Source organism: Natator depressus, chromosome 6, assembly GCF_965152275.1.
Source record: "Natator depressus isolate rNatDep1 chromosome 6, rNatDep2.hap1, whole genome shotgun sequence".
Classification (NCBI taxonomy): Eukaryota; Metazoa; Chordata; order Testudines; family Cheloniidae; genus Natator; species Natator depressus.
This window is the reverse complement of record NC_134239.1, coordinates 5,722,770-5,741,865: the sequence shown is the minus strand read 5'-3', so window position 1 is coordinate 5,741,865 and position 19,096 is coordinate 5,722,770. Positions and strand designations below refer to the sequence as shown.

The 19,096-nt window shown below is 51.1% G+C and overlaps 1 protein-coding gene across 1 annotated transcript in view; it reads left to right on the top strand.

Moving 5' to 3' along the window:
- Positions 1–18,261: 18,261 nt before the first annotated feature.
- The window catches only part of LOC141988511 (interferon-induced very large GTPase 1-like), a 41,385-nt gene continuing 40,550 nt past the window's right edge, over positions 18,262–19,096 (top strand). The window contains exon 1 of the mRNA XM_074954308.1: positions 18,262–18,411. The gene's annotated coding sequence lies outside the window, so the exon portion shown is untranslated. The remainder of the gene's footprint in view (positions 18,412–19,096) is intronic.

Genomic DNA, 19,096 nt, shown 5'->3' with positions numbered 1-19,096 from the left:
TTTTTCTTTCTAATCTTCACTAGCCTCTGGGAAGGAGAAGATCCTGTGATCATTGAAACACATGCAGCTGGTGGAGAAAAAAAAAGGGACAGCGGTATTTAAAAAGACACATTTTATAAAACAGTGGCTACACTCTTTCAGGGTAAACCTTGCTGTTAACATTACATACATAGGACATGTGCTTTCGTTACAAGGTCGCATTTTGCCTCCCCCCACCGCGTGGCTACCCCCTCAATCTTCCCCCCTCCCCGTGGCTAACAGCGGGGAACATTTCTGTTTAGCCACAGGCAAACAGCCCAGCAGGAATGGGCTCCTCTGAGTGTCCCCTGAAGAAAAGCACTCTATTTCAACCAGGTGACCATGAATTATATCTCACTCTCCTGAGGATAACACAGAGAGATAAAGAACGGATGTTGTTTGAACGCCAGCAAACATACACTGCAATGCTTTGTTGTACAATGATTCCCGAGTACGTGTTACTGGCCTGGAGTGGTAAAGTGTCCTACCATGAAGGACGCAATAAGGCTGCCCTCCCCAGAAACCTTTTGCAAAGGCTTTGGGAGTATATCCAGGAGAGCCACGAATGCCAGGGCAAAGTAATCCTTTCACATGCTTGCTTTTAAACCATGTGTAGTATTTTAAAAGGTACACTCACCGGAGGTCCCTTCTCCGCCTGCTGGGTCCAGGAGGCAGCCTTGGGTGGGTTCGGGGGGTACTGGCTCCAGGTCCAGGGTGAGAAACAGTTCCTGGCTGTCGGGAAAACAGGTTTCTCCACTTGCTTGCTGTGAGCTATCTACAACCTCATCATCATCATCATCTTCTTCGTCCCCAAAACCTGCTTCCATATTGCCTCCATCTCCATTGAAGGAGTCAAACAACACGGCTGGGGTATTGGTGGCTGAACCCCCTAAAATGGCATGCAGCTCATCATAGAAGCGGCATGTTTAGGGCTCTGACCCAGAGCGGCCGTTCGCCTCTCTGGTTTTCTGGTAGGCTTGCCTCAGCTCCTTCAGTTTCACGCGGCACTGCTTCGGGTCCCTGTTATGGCCTCTGTCCTTCATGCCCTGGGAGATTTTGACAAAGGTTTTGGCATTTTGAAAACTGGAACGGAGTTCTGATAGCACGGATTCCTCTCCCCATACAGTGATCAGATCCCGTACCTCCTGTTCAGTCCATGCTGGAGCTCTTTTGCGATTCTGGGACTCCATCATGGTCACCTCTGCTGATGAGCTCTGCATGGTCACCTGCAGCTTGCCACGCTGGCCAAACAGGAAATGAGATTCAAAAGTTCGCGGTTCTTTTCCTGTCTACCTGGCCAGTGCATCTGAGTTGAGAGTGCTGTCCAGAGCGGTCAAAATGGAGCACTCTGGGATAGCTCCCGGAGGCCAATACCGTCGAATTGTGTCCACAGTACCCCAAATTCGAGCCGGCAAGGCCGATTTAAGCGCTAATCCACTTGTCAGGGGTGGAGTAAGGAAATCGATTTTAAGAGCCCTTTAAGTCGAAATAAAGGGCTTCATTGTGTGGACGGGTGCAGGTTTATATTGATTTAATGCTGCTAAATTCGACCTAAAGTCCTAGTGTAGACCAGGGCTAGGTAACTAAAAAGAGTAAAGGCCAAGAATTATTCCTTCGTGTCATTTAGAATGCCATTAACTTGGGGTACTCATAGAAGGTTCAGTTAATGTTATTGGTTATGGACTTTGAATAGTGCAGGTAAATAGCTGGATTTTGTGGTACTGGAGTTATGTTAGTTACTAAGTGTGGGATCCACAAAGGGACTTAGGATCCTAAGTTACCATTTTAGGTGCCTAAGCCCTGGTTCAGGCACCACTGTGATCCACAAACCCACAGTGGTGCCATTTCAGATTTTGGTAGAGGGAGGGCAATTTTACCCCGATTCCAGAGGCTTCTTGGAACTCTCAGTTTTTTGCAGATAACAACTTAGAAATTATCTGATAGAAGCTTTGGATCTAATTCCTATATAAAGAAAGAAAATTAAATACATATTAGACCCACTCAGCTCTAATACTCACATGTTCTGACATCTTGTGTCAATTCACTTAAGGACACTGGTTAGGTTTAAAATTTTAATGCATATTCTGACTTTGTTACTAACTCTTGAATACAACAATTGAAACAATTGTAGAAAAAATCTAGATGACTGTCTATCACTTCATCAAGCTTGGAATAAATCATTTAACTTTTGGAAACATCCTCCTAGGGCAGTGCTCTTCACTATTTTTGAAGTGCTCACTCCATCCCCTCTGCCTTCTTCACTCACTCTCCCCCACCCTCACTCACTTTCACCGCACTGGGGCAGGGAGTTGGGGTTTGGGAGGCGGTGCGGGCTCTGGGCTGGGGCTGAGGAGTTTGCAGTGTGGGAGGAGGCTCTGCGCTGAGCCTGGGGCAGGGGGTTGGGGTGCAGGAGGGGTGAGGGGTGCAAGCTGTTAGAGGGAATTTGGGTGCAGGAGGGGGCTCTGGCTGGGGCAGAGTATTGGGGTGCAGGAGAGAGTATGGGATGCTGGCTCTGGGAGGGGGGCATCAGGGCTGGCACAGAGGATTGTGGCATGGGGTGTAGAGGAGGGGGTAAGGAGTACAGGAGGGGCTATGAGGAGCTGGCTCTGGAAGGGGGCTCAGGGCTGGGGCTTGGGGTGCAGGACGAGGTATGGGGGCTGGCTCCAGGAGGCAGTACAGGGTGTGGGCTCAGGTCTGGGCCAGGGGCTTGGGTGCAGGAGGCGGTATGGGGGGCTTAGCTGTGGGAAGGGGCTCAGGTCTGGGGCTTGGGGTGAAGGTGGGGGCAGTACTTACTTTGGGTGGCCATGAACCCATGCCACTCCTGGAAGGGGCCAACACAGGGGCACATGGCTCTGCGCTGCAACTCCCATTGGCCACAGTTCCCTGTTCCCAGCCAATGGGAGCTGGCGGGGGGGGGGCAACGATTGCAGGCAGGAGCAGTGTACTGAGACCTCTGCTCCCCCCTCCCCAGCGGGGGCATGCTGGTCACTCCCAGAGCTGCGTGGGCCTAAGCACCAACTTCTCATCTTGTGGGTGGTTGGGGGGAGTGCTCGATCCTTCCACCTCTTCCTCGCCTCCTCCCCTGAGTGCACCCTGTCCCTGCTCCTCCTCCTCCCTCCTGGAGCTTGAATGCTGAAAATCAGCTGTTCGCAGCATTCCGGAGTGCTGGGAGGGTGGGGGGAGGAGTTGGAAAGCACGGGGCCAGGGGGACAGAGGGGGGGAGTTTGCTCTGCAACCACTAATTTGGGCATGGGGCCGGGGCAGGTAGGGAGCCCCCTTTCGGGTCTCTGGGAGCCGCCACTGGCTCGCGGGCCTTGCAGTGAAGAACACTGTACTACGCAAGGCCCCGTTAGTTTATACTGCACCTACTTGGGCCTCTCAGCATGTTACCCCACTGCAAATAATAGACTAGAAACTAACTTTAAACAGGACTGAAACTGACACTTGCAAGTCACTTTTACGGTACTGCCAACCCCAAACGTTCAAAAATCATGAATCAGGCTCACCAAAAATCATGAGATGGGCTTTAAAATCATGAGATTGTGTAAAAATAATAGATTTGGTGTTCTTTTTATTTGTCTTCTGCTTTTCGAGCCTTTGTGTGCACTGGGTGTCACATTTTGAAGCTTTTTCCACAACCATAAGGGCTAGAAACTTATTTTAAGAATGAAGGCTGAAATTATCACATCTCCACCTGACTCCAGGAACTGGGGCTTTAAGGACAACAGTAATTGTCATGAGACTCATTGCTAGGGTGACCAGGCGTCCTGTTTTTAAAGGGACAGTACCGTATTTAAGCTCTCCTACAGATGTTCTGACCTTTTCTTAAAAATGGGCAAATTGTCCCATATTTTCTGTCTCCCGCACATCCGTACTGGCAGATCCTGCTGCTGGCCGGATCCCTGCTCACCAGCCGCCCGCCCACCAGTGGCCAATGATTGGGGGGGTATGCAAGGCTAGTGGTGGGGTGAAGCTGCAGCATGGGGGGCCAGCTGCTCCCCCTGTTGGTCCGTCAATGCAGCCCCTGCTGCGTGCTGGCTCTCGGCCAGCAGGGCCCCAACCCCTGTCCCGTTTTTGGCCAGCACTGGCTGCACGCTGAGACATGCAGCCAGTGAGTGCGGGCAGCACTAGGCAGCGGATGGTTTTGTGTGGCCTCTGCTGCCCACCCATCGGACCTTTACGTGCTCCCCTTCTTGCTGTCCTCTCCCTGCTTTGCCCATTCACACACACACACAGCCCTGCTGCTCCTCCATATCCCCCCTGGCAGGGCGCATCCCGCTCCCAGTGCTGCGTAGAGCTGGCCGGCAGGCTCCTTCCTTCCCCCGCTGCCTCTGGCTGGGCCAGCACCCTGGGAAAACCCAAGACCCTCTGGTCTGAGGCGCTGGCCAGGAGGAGCTGAGCCCTGCATGTGTCAAAGCCCCATACAGCTTTGCTCCGCCCCTCAGCTAAGCTCTGGAGTGACGGGGAAAGCGATTTCCAGCCTGCTTGTGCCCTGACCCTGCAGGCTCACCAGCAGCCCTGTGGGCAGGGGCTTAGCACCCTCTTCACCTGCCCCCAACCGCCCTAGGTCCTGCCCCCAGGGAACGCGGTGCTGCTCCATGCCCTTGTCACCCTCCCTGCTGAGCCACGTCTCTGGCCAGGTTCGCTGAAGCCCCTGCAGTCAGGTTCCTGGGCCCTGGTGCACAGTGCATCCTTAGAGATTAACCCCTTCTTGCCTGTACTGTAGCGGGGTGGGGAGACAAGAGGCAGCTGTGTTATGTCGGTGGCCAGCAGCAGCCTGGGGGAGCAGTTAGCTGCCTTTTGACACTGTACGGGCAGGAAGGGACAAGCTGCTTGCAGTTGGCAGGGGCGGGGGAAGAGATGAGCTCTGCAAAGGCTTGGGCCACGTCATCTCCTCCCCCTCCTCTCCTGCAGCTGGAAGCAGCTCCTGTCCCTTCCCTCCCACACAGTGCCGAATGGCTGCTGCTGGCCACATTCTGGTGTGATCCCTGGCAGAAATCTGGGGACAGGGCATGTGACCCTGCGTGCCGCCCCCTCCCCGCCCACCATGTGTTGACTCAGGAAGATGTGGCGGAAGGTATCAGGAGAGGCGGGTCCATCCCGGGGGCCCAGCCAGGCATGGAGGGCAGAGAGCACTGGACAGGGAGGGGAGGGTCAGTCGGTCACCCCACCATGTCAGAGAAGTGTATCGGAGTGTGTGTGTGTCACCTTTCCCCGTTTGTGTGTGTGGGGGGGGGGGGGGCGGGGTGACACAGCCAGGCCAGATGGCTACAAAAGAGTGGTTGAAGGTAGATACATTAGTTCCAGGTTAAGCAGGTCCCTTTTCCCTGGGTAAAATAACAGGGACTATTCCAGAACACTCAGGAACTTTCTAGAACTAATTAAGCCAGGCAGGCTAATTAGGACACCTGTAGCCAATTGGGAAGCTGATAGATTTAATTAAGGCTAATCAGGACACCTGGTTTAAAAAGGCTCTCACTCCAGTTAGTGAGGTGCGTGCAAGGAGCTGAGAGTGAGAGGGTGTGCTGCTGGAGGACTGAGGAGTACAAACGCTATCTGGCATCAGGAGGAAGGTCCTGTGGTGAGGATACAGAAGGTGTTGGGAGGAGGCCATGGGGAAGTAGCCCAGGGAGTTGTAGCTGTCACACAGGTGTTACACAAAACACTATAGACAGCTGTGATCCACAGGGCCCTGGGCTGGAACCCCGAGTAGAAGGCAGGCCCAGTTTCCCCCCATCCCCCCAAACTCCCTGTTGGATACAGGAGGAGTTGACTTGGACTGTGCATCCCACCGGAGGGGAAGGTCCCTGGCCTGTCCCCTGACCCACTAGGTGGACCAGCAGAGACTGTGGGGATTGTTCTCCTTCCTTTTCCCCATGCTGGCCAGCGATGAGGTTATCTGAGTGAATGGCAGATTTGAGCCATGAAAGTGGCCAAACTGAGGGCTACTGTGAATCTCTGAGGCGAGCAAAATCCGCCAATAAGCGCAGGACCCACCAAGGTAGAGGAGGAACTTTGTCACAGGGGGTAGGGTTGCATGTGTCACATCTCCCCATGTGAACCCTGAAGCCTTAAATATAAGAAGGTAAATACAAAAAATCCAACTATGCAGTATTTCTTTTTAACAGGGACTCAGTCAACTTGATGTTAATTTGAACATTTGTACTGCATAGTTCTGATAGAGTGCTGTTGAACTCATTTGAATATGAGTAATTTTACCAAGTGCCCTATATTCAGCACAGGAAAATACGGTCACCCTACTCATGTCAAAATTATGAGAGTTAGCAGCACCGCTTTCACTTCTGTTTAAAGACTAGTTACTTTCCAGAAGGGTCTTAAACACAACACGCCAGTGATTGAGTTGCAGTTCTCACAGGACAATATCTCAAACCAAACATCAAGAAAATTCCACATTTTAAAGTTGAGAAAAAATTGAGATTTCTGAGGTCTCTCAGGGCCACTGCATGCAGGAAAGGAAAATAAACAGGCACAGGAGCTCTGGGCAGCTCTTTGTTGTGAAAGAGTTGGAGCGTCAAATCTTCTAGTCCTTAATCAAGTAAAATTTCTATTGCCATCAGCGCCTCCACTCATAGATATTAACATCACAATGCACATATGACAACATGTGCTCAATAACCATGCATTTCATACTTAAATAGCTGAACCATTTTATCCAGGGCTACATATCTTATACACATTGGCATATTTGTGTGCTCAGCACTGTTCAGAATATGCCAGGGGCTACATTTTCTGGCATATTCTGAACAGTGCTGAGCACACAGATGGTGCCCAGTGAATAGTACAAATCATGACAATAATGGTCGACTTTTGCTGTGCATGGGATCTTCATGTTTGTGCCACAGGACACCTGCTTCTTTAGACTGCTACCTGCTTCTTTTGGGAGGTCTTTTTGGGTGCCTAGCCCATCAGTCAACCCACTGGTATCCACACAAGCTTCCTGGCGTACTCTTTCTGTGCTCACCACCTTATCATGAGTTTCCACACATGCTTCAGAGCCTTGGTCCTGCACACTGACAGAGGTGGGGACCACTTCTCTATTCTTAGGCTATGTCTACACTACCCGCCGGATTGGCGGGTAGTGATCAAGCTATCGGGGATCGATTTATCGCATCTATTGCATCCCCCAGCGCTCTCCCTGTAGACTGAGGAACTCCACCACTGCAAGAGGCGGAAGCGGAGTCAACGGGGGAGCGGCAGCAGTCGACTCGCCGCCATGAAGATGATGAGATAAGTCGACCTAAGATACGTTGAGTTCAGCGACGCTATTCGCATAGCTGAAGTTGCGTATCTTAGGTCGACCCCCACCCCCTAGTGTAGACCTGGCCTCTATTTCAGTATGGGCCCCCTGGTCTCTACAGTAGGCAGAGCACTCCCTCTCCAAAATAAGCAGATGTGCCAACTCCTTCTGTCTATCTTTTTGGTAGAAGACTTATTCCTCCAGGTTTTGGCTCAGCTCACCTCCTTCACTGGGCGCCTGTCCACCGCCTCGTGTTCCCTGTGTCTCACTCCCTAGGCAGGTGCGTTTTGCTTTCCTAGGACACCTCTTTACATTCCGCAGCCAGCACCAGCTTCCCCTTCTCAAGGTCAGCTGTCTCCTGCTTGGTCTGTCCCAGATGCTTGGCCAGCTCTTCTGCTGCTTGAAACCACCTCCATTCTGTTCCCTGGATCTGGATCTTGTAAGACCTCAACCTGTTATTTAATTCGTACCAGAGAACATTCATCTGGTTCTGCAGGTTGAAGAGATGCCTGGTGGCCAACGAGATGTCCTGGCTATCAGTCATTCTCTGGGTGCCCAGGCCTCATGAAACAGGTTTCCCTCTGTCTCCAACACCCCCCGTCCAAGAGCACTGCCGTCCCTCAGAGCTTCTCATTGGGCTGTTCTTCACAGGAGTCATTTCAGGGCTCCGGTCCTGCCTCAGTTCCTGCAACACACTAGGTACATTCCCCAGGTTCATTTCCCTCCGGACAGAGACTAGAGGCTGGGTCTTGCCTTCAGCAAAAGGGTTGTTCACACCCCATGATTGCTTTCCCCTTTCTACTGCATGGGCCTCAGTCCTACTTCCTTCGCTAGTTCAGGTTTGCCAATTATGAGGAGGCCTGGGTCTACAATAGTACCAGTACTACCTTCCTGAGTTAGAGCTTTTATTGGGGCAAAACCTTCTTATGTGGCCCATGTCCCTGCAATGGAGACAAATAGTCCCTGGGGTGGTCTTCCAAGTCCTAAACTGAGTCCCTGGTTCTGCATTCACTATAGTCTGGGCCTCAGCTGTTTGTGGCCTTCACTGGTCTTGGTGGAGCTCAAGGCAATGAGTCTGGCCTTACAGCCATGGCTTGTATCAGGGTATAACCATCTTGCCTGTCCCACTTGCCCATAGTACCTGCAGCTCCACGGTAGGGTCTTCTAACTATTTCCTTTGTGGCGCCTCGGTGGACAGTGTCATGGCTGCCAAGCTCCCTGCCAAGCCTGACACTGGTGATCCTGGAGTTGCTGCTGTTCAAGCCTCTCCAGGGTTTCACCATGCTGTTGCTGGGCAGCTTGCTGGGGCAGTGCAGATCCTGCAGCCTGCTGCTGGCCTAGAGATCTTATCAGCTCTTCCACGGTCCCTTGTTTGCAGGGCTGGTCCCAAATCCCCACTTCTGGTACCAGTGTAATGGGGTGCATTCACCTCTTGCAAGCACCCCCCTGGCCGAGTGTGTGTGCCTGCACTCTATCTCTATTTGTGGTGGCTCTTCACTGGAAGAGTCCAGTCTATCAAACAAAAGCAAACCCCTTCCGGGTACAAGTCCACCAGGGGCCTCTCTCAGTGTTTCTACTGTCTCTCAGTTTGTCCCCGCTCTGGAATAGAATAGAATGCAGTGCCCCAGGGCTCCTTCCCTGGAGGCAACACCTTCGCCCTCTCACGGCCTTTCTGTTTCCAGTTCTTCAGCTGGGTCACTACAGCTCAGTTCCCCTTCTGGGGCACCTCAAAGTCCAGGCCTCCTTCCCCACAGTGGTTAAGGGGAGTTTGGGGGAGGGCTGCAGGCCCGCCCACTACTCTGGGCTAGAGTTGTGCGGGCAGTGTCACTCCCTATCACGGTGGCAGGGCAGCTCGCGCAAGCGTGGGAGGCAGCACCGGTCTATCAATCAGCACTTCCCTGTGGACCTCTCCCCCTCCCCAGGGCTGGGAGCCAGGGCCTGGGTGGCTGCAGGGAAGGGACCAATCAGCTGCGGATGCAGGGGAGAGACCAATCAGGGCATGGAGACACCTTCTGAGCTGCAACATCTGTGCCGCAATAATCCTGGACATTTCCTCTTATTTGAAAACTCTGTCCAGAGAGAGGGCACGGGATCAAAAAAGAGCTCATGTCCCAAAAAACCCAGACATACGGTAACCCTAAGGCTGCAGGCCGGTGCCTATCTCTGCTAGTGACCCACAGCCAACAACCCCTCTCCTGGAGTCAGGCAGCTTAGGTATGTCTCGAGAGAACGAGTTAGGTGCCAGGCTCACTCCTCCCAAAACACCCAGAGGAAGTGGTGCTGCCACCTACCCTATAATATTTAGCCTAGTGGTTAGAGCACTCACCTGGGAGAGATGCAGGTTCAGTTCCACCCTCTGCCTGATGGGGAGAAAGGAGTTGGAACAGGGATCTCCTGCATTTCAGGAGGTGCCCTGACCACTGGGCTATGGGATATTCTGAGGCAGGGATACTTCAGTCTCTCCTGTTGACCCTGTTCCTCTGGGTATTAAATAAAGAATCATTGGGCAAAAGAAAGGGCATGAGGAAGATACTGTAGCCTGGTGCTTAGAGCACTCACCGAGGATGCAGGAGACCTAGGGTCCGTTCCAATCATACTTTAGTTATTTATCTAAAGTCTTTATTTCCCTTGCATCAGGTGAAAACAAAGAAATGATTCCTGGTTCCTCTTTTCACCAGGGCCGATGTAAACAACAGTCCCCAAATCCCCTCTGAGCAGGCTTTAAACAGACAAAACCTCTGCTTCTTTCTTTCCTTCTTTCTTTCTTTCCTTCTTTCTTTCCTTCTTTCTTTCTGAAGGAGAAATAGGAAAATCCAGGCAGACATTCAACAAAAAAAGCAAAACTTACAATTTTCTTTCAATCCTTTTTGTGAGCAACTGTCTCCCAGCTTGGCTGTACAGCCACTGCGCCCGCCAAGCAACAAACTTCCTGTTCCCCATGGTCACTCTCTTGACCTCAGTCAGATCCCCCCCGCCCCCATATATATATAATAACTATTTTTGTGTTCCTCTGCTCGTAAAGCCAGGAGCCTTAGGGCCAGAATCTGTTAGGATATAAAGCACATGCTTTGCTTTACTTTACACACTGCACATGAATAATCCCATTAATTGAAGTCAATAAGACTATTTTTCTGCATAAAGTTAAGCATGTGTGTAAATCTACCATGAGTCCAAATGTGGAGGTTCAACAATATCTATAAAATACTCTGAAAGTGACCTTAAATAGCTTTTCTGTGCCTAAAAATGACTTGACTTTAGAGTCCACTGCTTTGGGTTTTTCCAGGAACAGAAGTAGAGCTGTTTGGAACATGAGGCTTTGTCCTGTGGAAAACCAAACAAGAATTTTCACCTGATGCAAGGGAAATAAAGGCTTACACCTCAGTACCAGGGTGGCTATTTTAGTCATTACTAGGATGTTTCTTAAACAGTTTGGACACTGGGAGGTAAACAGGAAAGGCAGGAGTTGGTAGCAGCAATCACACCTCTGCCTCTTGTAAAATGTCCTGCTACATTTATCTTGGGCATTTCTACACAAATCATTAAAGCTCTGTCCTGATTGATGGCAACAGACAAGATTCTGGCATGTCCACGACACAGTGTGAAAATCAATCAGTATTGTTCAGATTCTGAGCTCCTTACCTCGCTCTTACTCTGTTTGCAATTGTGTTGACTCGGTTTTACTCCACTGAACCTCAAGGCAGTTTCCCTGAGAAAGGCTCTCCGAGACTGGCTCAGAGATTTCTGTTCTAAGAAATTTTCCAGTTTTTTTTGTAATAAAGAATGGCACCTACCTCCTGTTCTCTAGCAGACCAACAGCAAACACAGCTCCTGTTGAACTCCCACTGCCTGGATTTGCCTCAGGCTATATATACATACTCAACTGGAAACAGAAAGTAAAATAGTTTTTTTGGGGGGAGGGGGGGCTGGCTCTGTGCCTTTCTTCTGATTCCTGGAAATCACACAGCATTAGAAGAAATGTATCCTCCTGAACTCATAGATATTCAGCATCCCACCCCCCCCTTCCAGCTGACACTTGGCCCAATCCCTTACACAGCATGTGTGTCCAGTGTGATGGGGGCGGGGGAGTGCAGATGAAACTGAAAGTCTTGGAATTCAGGTTCAGGACACAGTTTATGGGGCTAATCTCACCCCAATTTACCCTCCTGATGCACCCCAGTAACTGAGGGCAGAATTGAGCCCACAATGCTCATTGCAGGCTCAGGCTGTCACACCCCATGGAGTGTGGCTGGCAGGTGAAGGGTGCAGTCCCTTTCTGCTTCCCTCACCATGTTTGTTGGGGGAGGAGTTCTGGGAGAGAGACAGGCCTTAAGCAGCACCTTCCTCTTTGACATCTCTGCTGCTGTGAAGCACATTCGAAGGACAGAGTCCCACACGCAGAATGGAGTGGGGGAGACAGGCTGGGAGGAAGGGGAGGCAGAAACAGGGCCAAAACACTCAGTGGGGGAGGGGATAAAGTGCAGCTGAGGGCCCAGTATACTCAGGAGGGGAAGTGTGTAGGATCCACCATTTGGGGGCAATACGGCCCTTCACACTAGGGAGAAATGCAGGGAACAGGGTGTAAGGGTGCTGCCCCCTTACCTGAGTGGAAGAAGATTTTGGGGGCCTTGCAAGTCCATTTCCAAGTGAAGCAGAAACCAGTGACATGGAGTCATGTTTTTTTGGGCTTGGAACACACCTGAATATTTCACTGGCATAGTTAAAGCAGCAAGAGCCTCCTAGTGCAGATGCGACCAGCAGAAAAGTTCTTTTGCCAGTATAGTTCATTCCAGTTCTGAGCAAAATAAACTCTATCAGGAAAAGCAGTATTTTGCCAGTGTAAGTGAATCTAACACTAGGGTGTTTGCTGTCACAGTTATGTTGTAAAAAAACACATGCCTAACCAACGTAGGGCAAACCTTTTCTGTATAGCCCTGCCCTTGGTGTAATTGTATATTTATAAAATGTTCATGAGCCCTGCTTCCGTGGACAGAGGTGTCAGGGCCTGCAGATGGGCAACTTCCTCTTGTAGATACCTCAGCTAAGCCAGTACTGACCTGTCCCCAGGAAGTAGCTGACTTGGCCTCCGTCTCTCTCTAGGGCCGGGGTCGGCAACCTATGGCATGTGTGCCAAAGGCGGCACGCGAGCTGATTTTTAATGGCACGCCGAGGTCCCAGCCGCTGGCCCCGCGCAGCCCACTGCCGGCCTGGGTGAAGGGAACCCCAGGCTGGTAGCGGTCTGAGCGGGGCCGGCGGCTGAGACCTCGGCTGGCAGGAGCCGGCAGCCAGGACTCCAGACCGGCAGTGGGCTGAGCCGCTCAGCCCACCGCCACTCTGGGGTCCTGGCCGCTGGTGTAGTGTATTAAATTTCTCCCTGTGGGAATGTGCTACTTGTGGCCGTAAGTAAAACAGCCGTAAGTAGTACACCTTAAGTAGCACATTCCTATGGGGAGCAATTTAATACACTACACCTGGCCCCGCTCAGCTCGCTGATGGTCTGGAGTTCTCAAAATATATTCTGGCAGCCCTTATCAAAAATTACACTACAATTAGCTTAAAAACTTAAAAACTTTGTATATTACAGTAATCGTTAAAAAAATTTATAATGTTAATACATACATACATAGGTTTGATGAAACAAAGTAGTTGTACTTATGTGCCGGTGCTTAGTTTGTGTTTTTGATGATTTACCTTCCAAAACAATCTCGCATGTCTCGCACCCCCAGAAAGGGCATCTCGCACCCCCAGCGGGTGCGTGCACCCCAGCTTAAGAACCACTGCACTAAACTGATAAGATCTGCATTTTAATTTCATTTTAAATGAAGCTGCTTAAACATTTTAAAAACCTTGTTTACTTTACATACAACAATAGCTTAGTTATATAATACAGACTTACAGAGAGAGACCTTCTAAAAACGTTAAAATGTATTACTGGCACGCGAAAACTTCAATTAGAATGAATAAATGAAGACTTGGCACACCACTTCTGAAAGGTTGCCAACTTCTGCTGTACATCCTCAATGTTTCTTCTTGGCCCACACGGGCAGAAACACGGAGGAGAGCATTGTCCCCTGTTAGGGTGACCAGGTGTCTGGTTTTGGAGAGGGAAACTAGGTCAAAAAGGAATCCTGGGAGGCTCCGGTCAGCACCTCTGACAGGGCCATTGAATGTCCAGTTTGTGGTGTCTCAGCGGGACTGACAGGCTCCCTGTTAGCCACTGCACGTCCCATAAGGAAGCAGCCAAGCCGGCATGTCTGGCTCCTAGACTTGGGTGCCTGGCCCCTCCCCTTCTGCCCCCACTTCCTCGCAGCCACAGTTCGTCGCACTGCCAGCCCTGATGCTCTGGATGGCGCGGTCAGGGAGCTGGGAGGTCCGGGGGGGGGCAGTCATGGGGTGGGGAGCTGGGGGGTTAGATGGGTTGGGAGTCCCGGGGGGCAGTCAGGGGGCAGTGAGCAGGGGGAGTTGGATAGGAGGCACGGGTACCAGGGGACAGTCGGGGGCGGGGGGGGGGGTTGGATAGGGGGTGGGGGTCCCAGGAGGTCAGGGCGTGGGTGGGTTGGATAGGGGGTTCCAGGGGGTCAGGGGGCGGGGGGGGATGGATAGCAGGCAGGGACCAGGCCACACCTGGCTGTTCGGGGAGGCACAGCCTCCTCCAGCCTTTCCTACCCATCCCTCCATACCTGACGTGGCCCTTGGGCCAAAAAGTTTGCCCACCCCTGAACTATCACCAGTCGAGTGCCTTGCAGGCGGCTGTTGAGGGGTCCTGTGGCCCACGCCTCTCCTGCTGGTGCCTGGCCCTCTTCTCACATTCCTCGTCTGGTGGGGCTCGAGCTGTGGCACGTGTGGTCTGTCGCCCCATCGCCAGCACCCAGGAGTTCGAGGTATGTGTATCCGAGTGCTGAGATGGGGAGAGATGCAGTGAGGGGTATAGGGGGCGTTAGGAGTGGGGACGGGGAGGGATGCAGTGAGGGGGATGGGGATGCCAGGGGTAGTGGAGTGGGACAGGGATGAGCCTGCTGAACACTCAAGTGGTGCTAGTTCAGGGGTGGGCAAACCAGACACCTGGTCACCCTAATCCCTCCCTGTCCTACCCCCCGCCCCCAAAGATCTCACTGCATCCCTCCCCCATCCCATCCTGTCCTGCCCCCCACACCTACCCATCCCAACACTTACAGCTCTCTCCCACCCATCCTCTCCACCTCCCAGAGCTGCCATCCCTATGTCTCTCACCCCCCACAGCCCTGCACCCCATTCACCTCCATACACTGCTGCACTCCCATTATGTCTCTATGCACCCCTGTGCCCCCCACATCCTCATGCACCTGTAGTCTTCAGCCTCCCCCTGCATCCCCATCCACCCCACATACCCCCACATCCCCTCCTCTCTCCTTCATTGTCCCCTCTCACCCCCAACCTGCTCTTGTCCTTGGCCTCTTTCACTCTCCATCCTCTCCTCTCCCCTCCCCACACCCCCATCTGTTCCCTTCCAACCCACCCTCCTCTCAAGTGGGTGATTTAGGAAGCCCTTGGAAAAGTGTATGAAAAAGTGTCTTTGTGTAGGCAAGTGTGTGTATGCATGCTTTGTATGTGTGTAAGAATCTGTGTGTCATTGTGTAGGGATGTGTGTGTATTGCCGGATGTGTGTATATCTGTATGAATAAAATTTGCAACCTAACTCTTTGACTTTTATTCCTTTTGCTAGCTTGTGCACAAAAAATATAAAATATGTGTATTGATTTCATAACAAGTTGTTAAAAGAGAAGGGAACTCTAAAAGAAATGTATTATTTCTTTAAAAGTGAATGTTGTTGACTAGTTGCAGAAGAGCCAACGTAGCATACATTTCTTGCCACCTTTGTCTAGCTATATTACATATTCTTTGTTGAAGACTTTTTATGTGTATGTCCAGCACCTATCACCCTGGAGCCCTGATCTTCGCTGGAGTCTCTAGGCACTAAACAACAATTGTAATATTAAATAATGTGGAAGTATATGTGTAAGTGCATGCTAGATGTGTACACATGAATACACGTGTGTATCTGCATGTAGGTGTAGGAGTCCGTTTCTACAGATTTAATTATATAGGTATCTGGGCAGGTGCATTTCTGTGGTTGTGCTCTATGGATTTGTATTTGGACTTCAGGAATAGGCCTTTAATGGACTCATTGCAGCTGTGATAATGTGTGGTCCTAATTCCACACATAAAATTACAATAACTTTACTGAACAAAAAAACATGGAGCTGGTTATGACATATGGGAAGAGGGAAGGGAAAGAATCATGAAAACCTTTGTGAAATTTCATTTTTAAATTACTCTTTTTGACTATTTTGCTGCCAGCTCTAGTGTCCTATAACAAATAAAACCTGAACTTAGCATAATACATTTGTCCAAACAATAAATATGCCTGTCTGGGCCTTGCAGTGAAAATGAACACATGAGCAAGGGTGGGGGAGAGCAAGCAACGGGGGAGGGGTGTGGAGTGAGTGGGGCAGCGGCATATTAACGCCTAGGCCTAGGGCGGCAAATTTGCAGGGGCGGCAAATTTATAATAGCAGCCAGAGGCTGCTTCCCCCGGTGCCGGTTCGTGCCCTCCAGCCCCGCCCCAACTACACCCCTTCCCCGCCCCCATTGCCCACCGCCTCCCTGCCCCTATTGGTCCCCTTCCCCAAATCCCCGCCCAGCCCCACCTCCTCTCCTGACCGTGCCACGTTCCCCCCTTCCTGAAGCTGTTTCACGCACAAGCACTGGCAGGGAGCAGGGAGAAGCAGGACCCGGCGGCGCGCTCAGGGGAGTAGTCGGAGTCGGAGCGGTGGTGAGCGGTGGGGGGGGGGAGGGGGGCAATTATTTCTGGGCCTAGGGGCGGCAAAATCATTAATCCACCACTGGAGTGGGGGCAGGGCCTCAGGAGAGGATGGGGCTCAGGGAAGGGGCAGGCAATGTGTAGGACAGTGGGCGTGGCAAGGGTGTTTGGTTTTCTGGAACTAGAAAGTTGGCAACTCTATCCCCTGTAAGCATCAACCCCACACACCTCTCTGCTCCCCTCCCTAAAGCCTCTGTCATTGTCTTGCCCTGAGGAGCCCCTCACATAGGGTTGCCAACTCGGTCGGACAAGACGGACCAGACGCCACTGCCGGAAATGACATCCGGTCCGACCGAGTTGGCAACCCTATCCTCACAGGATTTCATGGCCTCTCAGCTGACGACTGAGCAGGGGCCTCACTTAATGGGCAGGAGGCTGGAGGGTGGGTTGGCAGGAAGGGAGAACGAACAGGGTGGGGGGACCCACCCATGCGTGGGGAGCAGGGACAGCGGTAACCGGGCTGGGAGGAGGCAGAGAAAAGGGGCTGGAGCAGGGAATCATTTCTAAAGCTGAACTGAGAGGGGCTGAGGCCCTGCAATTCAATGGGAGCGGTGTAAGTTCAGCACCCCTCAGAGGCACAAGTTCCCTCCCCCACCCCACACACACAGCCCCATGCTCATCTGCTCAGACAAGGGCCCTTCACCATATCCTCTCTCCCCCGGCTGCTGACAGACTCACAGATCCAAATGTAACCATCTCACTCCTCAGCCCCCTCCCCTCAGGACTGCAGCACCTCAGTTACTGTGACAAAGTCAAAGGGAAGCTGTGAGGTCCCCTCCCCAAGGGCTGTAAGTGCTGATAAGCCATGAATTGTGATCCCTCCACAGGCCAGCCAGCTGCAGCCCCGGCTTTCTTTCGTTTTCTCTTCCTCTGGCCATTTCTGGGAAACGGCTGCTGGCTGAGGTCACTGAAAGTCCCCGTGTGTTTACCGGGTTGCTCTGTATGTTTCCTGGAGCAGCCGTACTCTCTTACTGATGTTATTGTCGAGCATTAGCAACATTATCACAGCGGTGGTTGGAATCTCTTCTACACTTCAACAGGAGTTCAGTGTCTGATTTTTGGTATGAAAAAAATCAGTGTATTTGCCCCCCAGCCTGGTTACTGCTGTCCCTGACCCCCACGCATGGGTGGCTCCCCTCACCCCCGGCTCCCCTCCCTTCTCCCTGCCTGTCCACTCACCCTCCATCCTCCTGGCCACTAAGAGAGGCCCCTGCTCAGTCATCAGCGGAGAGGCCATGAAATCCTGTGCAGGGCTCCTCAGGGCGAGACCGTGACAGAGGCTTTAGGGAGGGGAGGAGAGGGGTGTGGGGTTGAGGCTTACAAGGGGACGCTGCTCTCCTCAGTGATTCTGGCTGGGTGGGCCAAGAAGAAAAGCTGAATCTTGGAGTTGTGCAAGAAGCAGCAGCCAGGATGTGTAGATCAAAGCAAAGAGCTGAGTCAAAGATGGAGCAAAGGGCCAAGTGACCAGGTGGTGCCTGTCCCCTGTGACAGAGAAAAGAGGGGAGGGCTTAGGGGAAAAGATCAGTAGCTTGGCTTTGACCATGTTAATTTTCAGATGATTAGGGATTTTATTGATGTCCCCCAAGAATTCTGCTCATCTTTCTTTCTTGGCTGATGGATGGGAGAGAAACTGGAAGGTATTGTGCGGGGGTGACTGATTGTCCGAGCAGGAAGACTGAGGGTGGGAGCCAGGGAAGATGGGGGTTGGTTGGGACTAGCTGGGCAAAGGGACTGGAACTAGGAGAGTACATGTTCCCAAACATGGTGAGGGAAGCAGAAAGGGACTGCACCCTTCTCCTGCCAGCCACACTCCATGGTGTGTGACAGCCTGAGTCTGGAATGAGCATTGTGGGCTCAATTCTGCCCTCAGTTACTGGGGTGCAGCAGCAGGGTAAATTGGGGTGAGATTAGCCCCATACACTGTGTCCTGAACCTGAATTCCAAGACTTCCAGTTTCATCTGCACTCCCCCACCCCCATCACACTGGACACACATGCTGTGTAAGGGATTGGGCCAAGTGTCAGCTGGAGGGGGGCGATGCTGAATATCTGTGAGTTCAGGAGGATACATTTCTTCTAATGCTGTGTGATTTCCAGGAATCAGAAGAAAAGCACAGAGCCAGCACCCCCCCCGCCCCCACAAAAAAAAAAAAAAACAACCTAACCCAAAAACATTTACTTTCTGTTTCCAGTTTTCTGTGTATACAGCCTGAGGCAAATCCAGACAGTGGGAATTCAACTGGAGCTGTGTTTGCTGTTCATCTGCTAGAGGACAGGAGGTAGGTGCCATTCTTTATTACAAAAAAAACTGGAGAATTTCTTAGAACAAAAATCTGTGGGCCAGTCCAGGAGATCCTTTCTCAGGGAAACTGCCTTGGGGTTCAGTGGAGTAAAACCAAGTCAAGACAATTGCAAACAGAGTAAGAGCAAAGTAAGGAGTTTCTAAACTGTGCAGCTACCTCATTTTACAAAAAGACAGGAAAGGTAACAAATCTCTCTCTCTCTCTTTTTGATTAACCATGTGCTCTCTATCTTTCCTTTGTTCTTTCTTTTAATCTACGCTGATCCTGAATGTTTCTTTTTATTCACTTTTTTATCATGTGCTTAGTAAATTTTCTTTTTATAGCTTTTAATGTTTTTTTTAGCCAGCCTTTGTCCGTGTGCTTACTCAACAGGTTTTAATATTGATTAATGCTTTTTTATTCACTTTTTTTATCATGTCCTTAGTAAATTTCCTTTTTAAGCCTGTTTTGATAGCTTTTAATGTAAGGTAAAGATCCTCTCTCTCTCTTTAATTTAACCATGTGCTGTCTATCTTCCCCCCTGTTCTTTCTTTTAATCTCCCCTGACACTGAATGCTTTTTTATTCACTTTTTTATCATGTGTTTGCTAAATTACCTTTTTAAACCTAGCTTTTAATGTTTTTTAATATTATTTAAGGCCTTTTTATTCACTTTTTTATCC